Genomic DNA, 12,609 nt, shown 5'->3' with positions numbered 1-12,609 from the left:
AAACACAGCTGCTTTTATCTTCAGCTAAAGAAGCAGCTGTTGTTGCACAACATGTGTTACTGGAGTCTTTGCTCAGTCAGAACTCCCAATGAAATTAATGGAAATTCAGGCTGAGTAAGAACTGAAAGTCTAAGGAACAACATAAAAATAATGATAACATGTAAATGTTTTAAGTCTCTCAAGTACTTGGACCCTCATGATTCTGCACTCTTTGTGAGCCTCTCTAACGTAGACTTTGTGCTAATTTATATGCAGAATCTACCTATGGAATGATAAGTAACGTGCAGTTGCACATGCACTGGAAGCACTACAAAAATAGAGCTTGAAGCAGGAAAGCAAATGATCATTCAGGTGCAGCTATTTTGGAGCAGAGATAAGCACAAAAGGCTGGCAAGCAGAATGGATAAATGGGTCAGAAAGTGAAGAAAATAGGGAGCAGACATAGAGGCAGGGGATGGAATTCTGTAGGACTTCATAGATGAGTGACGTGCCTAATTTCAGTGCATGAGAGGCAGGAGGCTTTGTAAGAAATTGGAGAACAGGGGAATGTAACTGGAGCTGCATGAGAGGGACTCCGATATTCAGAGTAAAAGATGGACAGATGTAATAAGCAGTGGTAATAAAGAAATTGCATATATAAAGAGGGGATGTTTTGCAGAAGTTTTTATAAGATTGAAAGAGAGGAAAGAGAAAAGGTTGATATAGGAAAACATGCTTCACATCCTGTTTCTCTGTGATAACTTTCCAGAAAGTTATTTGTCTGCTCTGAACGTGTCTCCATGATTGCCAGGTAGATAATATATAGAGGTGGCTGTTTGAGTGACATGACAACTTGATGTTTATACCAAGTTCAGGGAATCAACTCCTTACAGGTCAAGTATCAATTCATGCTGCACGCTCAAAAACATTAAGTTTGAAAAGGGCTTTTTGGTCAGTGTAGGGAGCACTGAAGCCATTTGCAGTTCTGGTGGGTTATTTCTTGGAGATCAGAATTGGGTGCATTTGTGAAATGAGTTCTTCAGGCAAGTAGGCATATATTATCAACTTCTGCTTGGCTATTGCCTTAGATGTGCTCACAGTGGCTATGAAACTGACTAAATCTATTAAAAACATCAAAAGCTTGTATACATTCTACTGCATTTATGTCTCAGTTGTGGCCTACCAGTGTTGTAATTGGTAAGCCCAGACAGTGCATCACAGACATTCAGTTTTTCAAAGTACTCTAATGACTTGGTTGGCTTTGGGTAGGAAGAAAGGACAGACCATAGCCAGAGGATCCAAGTAGCAAACTTTTTAAGGGAGGAGGAAGTGGAGCTGTTTTCCTATGGGCATGGAATGCATAGACTCTTGAGTCCGTGAATGGTGTCGAAACTCCCAGAGGGTCTGGACCCTTCAGCTGACTGTAAGGGACTAATGAGCCTGCCTGGCTGTTTATGGGCTGTGGTTAACCTCTTGCAAGTTAGGATTTCCTGTCGCCAGCAATGGGCTGTGACCACCAGCACCACAGTGTTAATGATGAGGTAGGGGCTGATGAATGGCTGGACTCCAGACAGCAGCCTTCACTGGCAAAGAATCAAGTGGCCAGAGGGAGAAAAACACTGATGTCTACAAGAGAAATAATGCAAACTCCAGAACCTATAATTCCCATGTTTAAAAAAAGAAAGGGAGAAAGAAACTGGGGACAAATTCAAACCGAGTGAAGCTTTTATCTCTGCATTTTGAATAGAAGATTGTTTTTCAGCAAAACTGGCTGCAAAAGCCAGGCCAGTTAAAACAATATGCAGGCTGCTTGCCTCCAAGTAACCAGAAATTGTTGGCTTGGAGTAGGCTGCTCTGAGGAGCCAACCTGCTGGGAGACGTTATCCAAGCAACGGCCTGAATGTAATTCCTCCCGCTGTGGAATGGCTCTTTGGCAAATGAAGACCCTAATTAAAGATGGAAGGGTTTCTATTTTGTTTTTCTTTAATCCTTACCCTGAGGCCTCAGCAATACAGCCATGTCGCTGCTTGTGTGGAGAGAAGTTTCCAGTTTCCCTTTGTAATAAGAATCCTCTACCTTTTTTATTCTTTTTTTTTTTTTTTTTTTTTTTGAAAGAAGTAACAAACTAACAACAAGGGCCCACCACAGGATGGGACCTCGAAATGAATCTAATTCTAAACCAGGAACCGCTATCAGAAGGACAGTCCATGTCACCTTTTCTTAGCCAACCCATGAAAAGTTGCTACATCAATTGGAGTACTGGGGTGGGCCATTCATCCTCCTACTACTGAGCTTATTACTCAGGCTGATTCTTTCTGAGGAAGAAGGCACAAGTTTGAGGATCTCACTGAGGCACCCGCAGTATTCTACTGGACGCCAAGGGAGTTTTACAAGCCTTTGTTCTTTCAGGGACTGAAGTCCTGTACTGGGAGCTGCATGCCTATTCTGTACTGATGGATGCAGATTCTCTTCCCTGACAAAGGTGACAGAAGCTCCAGGGGAGTATGCTGCAGCATTTTGACTCTAATAGATGTGGAAGTGAAAATACTTTCACTGCTTGACAGCTCACCTTGGCTTCTGTGAGATCTGTCTGACCATACCTGCACAGACTACATGCAGCAATGTAATAACACAAACTGCTTCTCTCTCTGTTGAGACTTGGACCTACTGTTTTACCACCTCACATGAGGACTGTGTTATCTCTGAAATATCCTTGTTTAAGGTAGAGCTCAGCCTATGGATGAAGGCCAGCTGCTTGAGGTTGAGGCCGAACAAGACAGGATGACACTAAGCAGAAGACACTGAGTTTTCTATTGCTATTATTCTTACTTTTGAAAATAGATGCGTAACCCAAATTGACCTTCATCACTCATAGTCTTTTGCACTTAGGCTTGCTTTCATTTCTTTACAGTACTTCTGGTGAGCTGTAGTCATATTCTACCTTGTCCTGCTTTCCTGTTAGAGGATAGCAATATGATGGTACTGATAGGCACAAAGCTCTTGAGCTTTTCAAATTCTGGTTGCTGTAGATGTGTCAGCATATCTTTGATAGGCTACTGCAAATGCCTCAGGCCTGTTCTCTACTCTTGACAGAATTTGACCTGAGCTGAATCTGTTTTGAAGTTTCAGCTCTTCCCTAAAATACAGAAATACTAAAGCTGTGGGTCGGGAATCACAATTCCAGGTCGTTATGTTGAGAAGAACTTTCCACCATAAGCTCTAAAGCATGTTGCTGAAAAAGATTGAATTTCCTTATTGAATTGTCTGAGAGTGGGTGGAATTCCTGCAGGAATTAAGAATTTCAAAAACTCTGTGATAAGAAAAAAAAACTTCTGAATTTGAGACGTATTACTCAGTTTTTCCTTTTCTGTATGCATTCTGATTCCTAATTTTAAATTGGTGTTCTATTAGAGCACGTTTCAGCCTCTGTGATTAGGAAGAGATCAAATGAAATAAGTAGACAGTTAAGAAATAAATAGAACAACGGAAGTAGCCTAGAAGCTGTAGAGGTGAACGAGATAATGAGTGTTTTGGTTCCTAGACAGCAGTGAATAGAAGTCATTCATTTATCATTTTTGTGCCCATGACCTTGTTGTGTTCAAGTGACATTCAAGTCGCTTGGATGTGACCTGACTGGGAGCTGCACTCGCTCCAAGTGTGAGATCTGACAGTTTATATCCACATGACTGGAGTTATGCAAGTACTCTGATCTTCAAAAACATGGCATGGTGCACAAGAACCATAACTCAGCCCTCAGAATGTTAGCTTTGAGTTAGAGATCTGTGCAGATGCTGGGCATATGAAGGCAAGTTTGGGAAACAGAAAGCTGATGTGATTGCACAAACATTTGTCTAATATCTTCAAAATTTACGTGAGCTGATCTTGGTAAATTTGGATTATTTGGTGGTGGTATAACCTGGCATTCAGAAAAATTTCTTAAGAAGTGAAGTGCTTAAAGGAATGGCTGTATTACGAAATCTAACTTGATATCAGAGAAACCCTTCTATGGTGCTGTGATTCTCTGATTTACTGAATTATTTTAGTTTTGGTTTGCTCTATCTTTGCATTGTAGATAACTAGAAAAAGTGATGTTATATTACCACAGTTATATTATTATTACAGTATTATTACAGTTTCAAAAATGAGCACATCTTGTGACTATTATATTTTGGAGGTTTTTTGTCTGTAAGAATGCTCATGCCCTGAAGGGTTATAAAATGTAACAAGATTTCTGAATGACCATTCATTTCTTGGTTAGTTGTCATGAATGCTTCTTGCTGGGCCACTGTTACATAGTTCAAGAACAATGCTCTCTTCCTGTGCTCACCCTTCTTTCTGCAACTGACTTCTCGTATCAAGGAGAGTTGGCCTGCGCTTGGACTGTAGCAGCAGGGCAGGATTTGGGGAACGGAGTCCCTTAAATGCAGTAGGCTTGGCTGTATTCAGCATTAAATGAATGCCCTGTTCATGTTTTTTTTCTCCACTCAGCCTAGACTATGAACTAATGGCAGTAGTTCTCTCTAACCCCGGAGTGGAGAGGCTCTTGTGGTTTTTTTTCTTCTTAGTTTTAACTGAGAACTACTTAGTGCTGAGTGGTATGGGTCTATGGATCACACTGGAAGCGTAGAATGGTTGGGGATGTAAGATGCCCCCAAAAGTTGTCTGTTCCCACTGCCTGCAGTGCACAGGGACACCCACAGCTCCAGCAGTGCTCACAGCCCCGTGCCCTGAGCGTGGCTGTGTGCAGGGATGGGGCAGCACCAGCTCTCTGGGCACCCTGTGCCAAATGTGATTATATAGCATATGGGTGTATGTCTTCTTTTCAGACCTGAAGTACATTATGTTTTTTAATAGCAATAGTATTTTTAAATATAGATTTATAGTTTTGCACTTTCAGTATTGCTTCTTTGATAAAGCAACTGTCATAATGCTATATATTGCAGTATCTGCAGGATACTTGTATTATAAAAGCCATCTCAAAGTGCCAGAGCTGCTAGATTGAGAATTACTGACAGGAAGAAATTTTATGTTAGTGCAGTCCTTTGATGCTTTACTGTCTTGTTCTGATAGTGTTTGCTTTTGCAGACAGAAATCTAAAAGCTCCTTTTTCTTTATCTGAAAACAAGGTTTGAAATGCATCCTGCTCGTGCTTTGCTGAACTCAGTGTTTCTGGAAATACTGGGGAATTGTACATTAACAGGGCTGAGGCATCAGTTGGTTAATCTGTAACTTTTCTTCCTTTTCTCCTTTCAGCTGCCTGGCTTTCTAACTGTGGTTGTGGCTCAAGGGGCAAGGTGCTTTTGATGAATGTCAGCACCTGATAGCAGCATAGGAGGGGGATAGGAGGGACGGCCTGCGTTGTACAGATACAGCTAACATTCTCTGTTGCTCTGAGAGGAAAAAGATTTGGGAGTTTGTAATTAAAAAGTATATTTGACTCAATGCTGTGAGGTTTGTGCAAGATTGGCAGTGATAAGCAGAGCACAGCAGTCTGTTATGGCAGAACATCTTTCTTTGCTTGTGGCTGATGTTCCATGCTTCTCAAGTAAAATGGGTTTTGTTACCATTTTTTTTAAGTGATACCATTCCTGTTGTTGAAAATCAAATGTTATGTCTTTGTTCTCAAATCTCTGCTTTTTCAGTATGCTTATAGCTGCTATCTGCACAATGGGGCATGCAGTTCGTGCTCCCTGCTGAGTTTACAATAGAGTTCTTCAAGCTGCAAGATGAAACCTGCATCTCTTGCAGTCGAAGTTGCTGAAATCCATGACCACTCCAGAGGAATAAATCACGACACTGGACCTTCTCATCAAAAATCATGTTCCTTGGAGACATGGCACAGGCAAAGGGATTGCTGCTGAGTGTTGATTACATGTTACCAATACGCTGTGTGAGAAGCTGGCTGACTTCTTCAGAGGACCGAAGACAGCTGATGATAGAATCGGCTACAAAAGGATTCAACCTCACGCAGCTTGTGTAATGCCACTCTTTTGGCAGATTAATGACCGCTGAGTCCACAATGTGGAGAGTTCTGATGTGGAATATTAGGTTGATGGGCTGGGTTAAAGTAGAAGATATGCCTGAAGTTCAGTAAATCTTAGTTCATAGAGAAAACAAGAGGGAAAAACCTCAAAAGCTGACAGAAGAAGTGCAGGTTTGGTTAGGCTGGCTCAGTTATCAACTAAATGAGAATGTATAAACCAATTCTCCTGATGACTCTTATTTACTTAGAGCAAACGTATTATCATATTTTCTGCTGCCTGCCCCCACCCCAGAAGGAGATATATTTCAAAACAAAAAGAAGAAAAAAGCCCCAGTCATACTTGGTACAGCTGTGCAATGAGGCCCCACTAATAGTGCATACTGGGCACCTGATGGAACAGTTAGGTAGCTTGCTAAAAGCAGCTTACTGGCATTTGTACTGTGGTTAGCACCTAAACCATTGCTTAATCCTTCTGTCTTGAGCATTTTTTTCTCCAAGAGAATAAATCAACTCCTTCCTATACCTCATCCTACAGACATCACTAATAGTTTGTACTTACAGTGCACTGAGTTTTAGAACCAAATTCATGCAGTTGGATCTCTAGAGGCTCATCTGGTAAGACAGGTACATAGTTCCAAATGTAAGAGTATTTGTGAGGCTGAAGTACTAGCAGTAAGTTGTGTCTGTGGCTTTATACAGGTAGCAGATACTTCTGAAGCATCCTTTCCTACCGTCAGTTTAATCTAGGAATTTAGCTTAAAAAAAAATAAAGTGTGTTTTTGTTGATAGCTCTCCATGCAAATTAAAATGCTATGGAAACAGATGAATCCTGTGTGATGTTTGCAATAAAAATTTTTTTAAAGGACCTTAAAATGTGTAATAAACACACTGCATCTTTTTGTTTGCATAGATTTTTCAGCACAAGAAGTTTCATAAAGTTAGAGGCTGGTGATGTTTAAGGGATTGAGAAAAAGCAAATTCAAAGGTGGTTCTGTAGCTCTGATTTTTAGTTGCTCTAGAATCATCTATGCCTAACATTCAGTTATGGGGTAAAAAAAAAAGTCTGCCTTGCATCTGAATAAACTGATGCAGAACTGACTTTTTTTTAAGAGAACCCCTGGGTCTTTGTGTTCCTTGCTGGACATCTTACTTTCAGCCCATTCACATTACCTAACCACTATGCTTCATTTTGTGGAATTTCTAATGCACAAAACCAGCATTTTTAACAGCTTGTTTTCTTCCTGGACTTTCTGAGGGGAAAACTCAGCTACCTTGCTTGATTGTTCCATGCCTGGTTTATGATTAACTGAAATATACTTAAAGCATTTTTAACCTGTTGTGTACTGTGTCTCACACAAAGCAAAATAATCCAATAGAATCTGCTGCAGAGATTGGAAAATACAGTTCTCAAACAGGATAATTGCTAATGAAATTCTATTAGTTACTTTAATTCTTCAGTCAAGACGAGTAGAGGCATTTGTGCAGTTCTAAGGTGAATTTTTTTTTGCACATGTCAGGGAGCAAAGAAGTCACAGCACTTGAAGCCAATGCAGAAAACATCAGTTGAAATGGGTTCTGTAGCTGTATATAGGTAAAATCAGTATATGAGACAAAGTTAGAGCAGGGGGCTGGATACCTCTCCTGTGACAAAAGGCTGAGGGAGCTGGGGTTCAGCCTGGAGCAGAGAAAGCTGCAGGGAGCCCTTGTGGTGACCAAAGATAGAGAGACTACTTATGAGGGACTGTAGTGATAGGACAAGGGTAAGAGCTTTAAACTAAAAGAGGAGAGTTAGATTAGGTATTAGGATGAAGTTCTTCTACTAAAGATGACACTCTGGAACAGGCTGCCCGAAGGAGCTGTGGGTGTCTCATTCAAGGCCAGGGTGGATGGGGCTTTGGGCAACCTGACCTGGTGGGAGGTGTCTGCCCATGGCAGGGTGTTGGAGCTGGTTGGAACCAATAGATGGTTGTGTGCTGGAGTACTGCTTACAGTATTTGCTGATGTGATCGTTGCAATACATGGCTACAAACCTTTCAGAGCAGTTATGGACTGAAATTCTCTCCGCATCCTTTGCTACCTTTGTTCTCTGTGTTGCTTAGATAAACTTTAAACATACATATCGTGCCTCATCAGTTGTTTCCCTTCACCTGTGTAACCACAATGTTATCATGCTCTGCATGGACCTCTTCCTGTTCTTTTGCCCTTCACTCAACTTTAAAGATTTGTTCCTCTCCTCTAATTATGCTTCTGCATGACCAGTCTGTTATCTGCATCCACTGAAAGCACCGCTTGTGGCTCTGTTTTCTCTTTGGCTTGTTTGCACGAAGCTGGGAATGGATTATGGCTCATGTTGGATGAGAGCCACCCTTTAAGCGACACACCAAGAACCTGCTTCATCCTCATACCTTTCAGACAGTGAAAGAAGGTTGTTAAAGAAGAGAGCTGCTTACAGAATGGCTGACGTTGGAGGGACCCCTGGATGCCATCTGGTCCACCCCCTGCTTAAGCAAGGACACCCATTGCCCAAGAGTGTTCAGGAAACTTTTCTCTAGGGATGGAGACTCTGTAACTAACCTTCCCAGGCAACCTCTGTTAACTGTGTTTCCTGAGGTCCAGATGGAATAGGAGAATAAGCTTGTTATGGGAAAGTTAGCTGATTCTGCTCTGTACACAAGCACATGCTTAAATACCAAAAAACAGAGGAAACAAAGGATTGAGTGCCTTATCCAGAGAGCAGATTCAGCTATACACCCTGATTTCTGTTTCCAGAGTGGAATCACCTTCCTATTGTTACAGTTAATGTCGATTTAGTGTTTCATTATTCTTTGTACTTGAGGACAAAGTAATTTAGGAGTTGCCAGTAGAGAGCTTCGTGGAAACTGTTGTCATCTCCAGTCCTCCTGCTCACAATGAGTGGTTTTTGCACTATTGTGCCTAACGTTTGCACATGTCAGAGTTAGCTGTTGATGTGCACAGATGATACAACAACTTCCATGTAACATCAGTCAGGATCACAGACCCATAGAATGGCTTGAGTCCGAAGGGACCTTTGAATGCCATCTGCTCCCAGTGCCTGCAGTGCACAGGGACACCCACAGCTCCAGCAGTGCTCACAGCCCCATGCCCTGCCATGGCTGTGTGCAGGGATGGGGCAGCACCAGCTCTCTGGGCACCCTGTGCAGTGCCTCACCAGGAGGATGTGGGAGCACTCTTCAGGAAGAGTAAAAGTTAAGATGGTGATGATTCTACTTGGTAGCCTTGTCAAGCAAACAGGTCAGAGCCGTTCTATAGCATAGGCTTTTGAACTCAGAATGTGAAGAAGAACTGGAAGGTGACTGTCATTATGAACAAAGAGTAACTATTTAAATTACTGAAAGTATATCGCTGCTTTTTTTTTTTATTATTATTTTTATTGTGCCTTACAAAAGAGGAAGAACACTGCGATGCAGTAAAATGTCATTTATTTTAAACCATTGAAGGGAAGTAATCTCAGAAACTTCTATTCCTGGCTTCTTTACTGCTTTCTGCTAATTGCACGGAAATTGAATTGGGGAAATACACGTTTGACCTTGGAGTTGTGAAGGTAAAGCAGACGGCAGTATGACTTCTGTTCCTCTCTCCCAGTTGGTGTGCCTCTTTGTGATCTAGCTTTTGGCCGCTTCGCTCAGAAAAATGTGTTTAGGGAGCAGTCTTTAAAGGGTTGAATAGCCTAATATGCAAAAGTCACATGCCTATTATAGACCGGGATCATTTTAATTGGGACTTGTATTGGCTGCATTATTTTGAGCTGCCCTGATTGCTAGGGAGCAGATAGGATGTTTTCAAAGATGTTTTGGCTTTAATTACCCAGCGGGTTTGGGGATCAGAGGATGGAAGGGTGTCCCTGCAGCCTAGCCCTGAGATTTTTGGAGCTGTGGGTGTACGGTGGGCCCCCAGTTTGCCCCCCTTCAACCTATAGGAAGGAGAACATGAGATGAGAGAAGCGGCTGTGCTCAGGCCTCAGCCTGCTCACACTCGTTTGCTTCTCAACAGAGCGCTGCGGTTTTAAAAACGAGTTTTAGGGGAGGAGGAGGAGGAGGAGGAGGAAGGGGGAGCGGCGAGGAGCGGCAGGCTGTGTGGTGTGTTTGTGGCTGCTCTCTGATCTCTTGCCAGCGAAACCTGGAAGGTCAGGCCGGGCTGCCGCCAAGCGGCGGAGCTGGAGCCGCAGAGCGCTGGAGCGGGCGCTGCTGTGTGCTGCTTCATGGGATGGGGTGAACGAGGCACGTGGGAGGGGTGGGAACCCCTGAGATCTGTGCACTGTGGAACTGGTCTCACTGCGGAGACCTGCCTTGGTGGAGCCGTGCTGGTTGTCCCCTCTCGTGTGCCTTAGCGTAGCTTCCAGGAAGATCTGTGCTGTGATCTTTCCCGGCACAGAGATGAGGCTGACGGGTTGGGAGTTCCCTGGGTTGTCCTTTCTACCCTTCCTAAAAATGAGTGTGACACGGCCTTTTTGCAGTCACCGGGGACTGCCGTGACTCCAAATATCATTGAGAAGACTTGGTGACTGTGTGAGCCAATAACCTCAGAAGTTTGGGATGCATCTCTTTGGGACTCACAGACTTACAGATGTTCAGTTTCCTCAGGTGGTTGTGAACCTTACAGCAGGAATGTCATTGCTGCCCCATCTTCCACCTTCTGAACCATCTGGTACAGATTGCCCAGACATGTAGTGGATACCCCATCACTCATGCATCTGGGAGACACCTAAGCTCAGGGGACAAGGCTCTGAGCACCTGATGGAGCTCTGTGTGTTCCTCTTCACTGCAGGGGAGAGGGAACAGATGGCCTTTAAAGATCCCTTCTGACTCCATCTTCCATGGTACCGAAGAATCAAAATAATCCTGTGACATATCATGATTAATTTTCAATGTATTGGCTTGACACACAAGTATTAGTGGGATTAAATAAAACTTGCTGTGTGTAAGTGTTGGGAGGGATAAAAATTCAGGTAGAATGATAAGGGAAACCCTCTGATAGGTACAGTACTACTGTTGAGCAGCCTTATAGAAAATGTTTCCAACTGTATTACTTGGGGTTCCTTCCAGTTGTCTTATACTGCTTACTATTGAGACATGGCAAAGAATGTTACCGTCTCCAGCACAAATTTTGAACCCAGTTGGTATTTTTAATTTCTAATGTAGAATGGCTGAGGTTGGAGGGGACCTTAAAGATCACCCAGCTCCATCCCTATGGGACTGGGTGCCCACCCCCCCAGCTCAGGCTGCCCAGGACCCATCTGTGGCCATGGCCATCTCCTGGGATGGGGCACCCACAACTACTTTGGACAGCCTGCGAATACTGATTTTGCAGTAGAGAGTAAAACATACAGATTGCATCTCGTTCACGGGAACTTAATGAGTTGCTGTGCCGTGTACTGCTCATTTGATGTGTTTGCAAATGAAGAATTTTTCTGAACCGACCTCTAAATCCTTTTTAAGAATATTTCCAGAGATCAAAGTGCCTCGCTTGTTGGCTGACCATTCTGAAAGAACAGCCTAAATACCCTGAACAGTTCTACATATGCTGCATGTTTGTAAAAGATGCCTCTTAGGGAAACAGGGATGAGTTTTCACCTCAGGGCCACATCTCCTCAGTGGAGAATGTGTACTAAATTCCTTTTAACTTTTCCTCCCCAACAGCTACTAGTGATTAGCCAGGTGTGCTGACTTCAAAGAGGACAAATACCTGCTGCTCTGAGAAAGAGACTCCGTCTGGGTGTTGGTTTCCTTCATGTGCCGTCTGATGGACTTTGTTGGTTTTAAAATAAAAATGAAATAGAAGAATAGAAAAAAGAGAACTACCTGAAGATGTTCAAATTCACAGTTTTGTTCTGGCCAGCAGGCGTCTGATAGTCACAGGACATGGGGGAACGGCTTTAAACTAAAAGAGGGAAGGATGAGGTTTAATGTTAGGAAGAAATTCTGTGCTCAGCGGGTGATGGGACCCTGGCACTGCAGCCCAGAGCTGTGGGTGCCCCATCCCTGGAGGCATTGAAGACTAGGTTGGATGGGGCTCCGGGCAGCCTGAGCTGGTGGGGGCAACCAGCCCATGGTAGTGGGTTGGGGCTGGGTCATCTTTAAGGTCCCCTCATTCTGTGCTAAAGCACTGTGTGATGTTTCATAATCCACAACTTCTGGGTGCTTCCTTTATATCTCAGGTTCAGGTTTTGCCAGTCTCTCTGCAGAGCCGGTGTCCTCTTGTTTAGTCTGTGATGGTGGAGGAAATAATACTTTGCTGTCCGCATCCACCAAAGGTAGAAGCAGATTTGAGAAGCTTCTGGCAATGATTGCTCTGTGGAGCTGCTGAGCATCTCTTGAGTGAAATGTGGAGAGGCACAGTGGCAGAAACAAATAACACTGTCTTAGCCTAGATGGTTAAAGTACTCTTTTATCTATCTCAAGGGATTTTAATATGTTCTAATTATTTATTTATTTTCCCCCCACTGTTGGTAACTCCAGCTTTGGATGCTATTAGTTAAAAGCTTCGCATTTAAACAGCTCTGATGCTGAAACATTATGTGCAACAGTTCTGACCTCCAGTGGCCAGAAAGAGCAGTGTTCTCTGCAGGCACTTTGTACACAAGTTGATACCAAGAGCTTGTTATGGCC

General features: G+C 43.1%; 1 protein-coding gene across 1 annotated transcript in view; it reads left to right on the top strand.

The window, feature by feature from the left end:
* Positions 1-12,609, top strand: part of ZNRF3 (zinc and ring finger 3) — a 30,484-nt gene that overhangs the window by 5,752 nt on the left and 12,123 nt on the right. The window lies entirely within an intron of this gene.

This window comes from Centrocercus urophasianus, unplaced genomic scaffold, assembly GCF_019232065.1.
Source record: "Centrocercus urophasianus isolate 14NV4802_14NV808 unplaced genomic scaffold, USGS_Curo_1.0 seq_30, whole genome shotgun sequence".
NCBI lineage: Eukaryota > Metazoa > Chordata > Aves > Galliformes > Phasianidae > Centrocercus > Centrocercus urophasianus.
The sequence above is the reverse complement of the archived record's forward strand: the minus strand, read 5'-3'. Positions and strand labels throughout refer to the sequence as shown.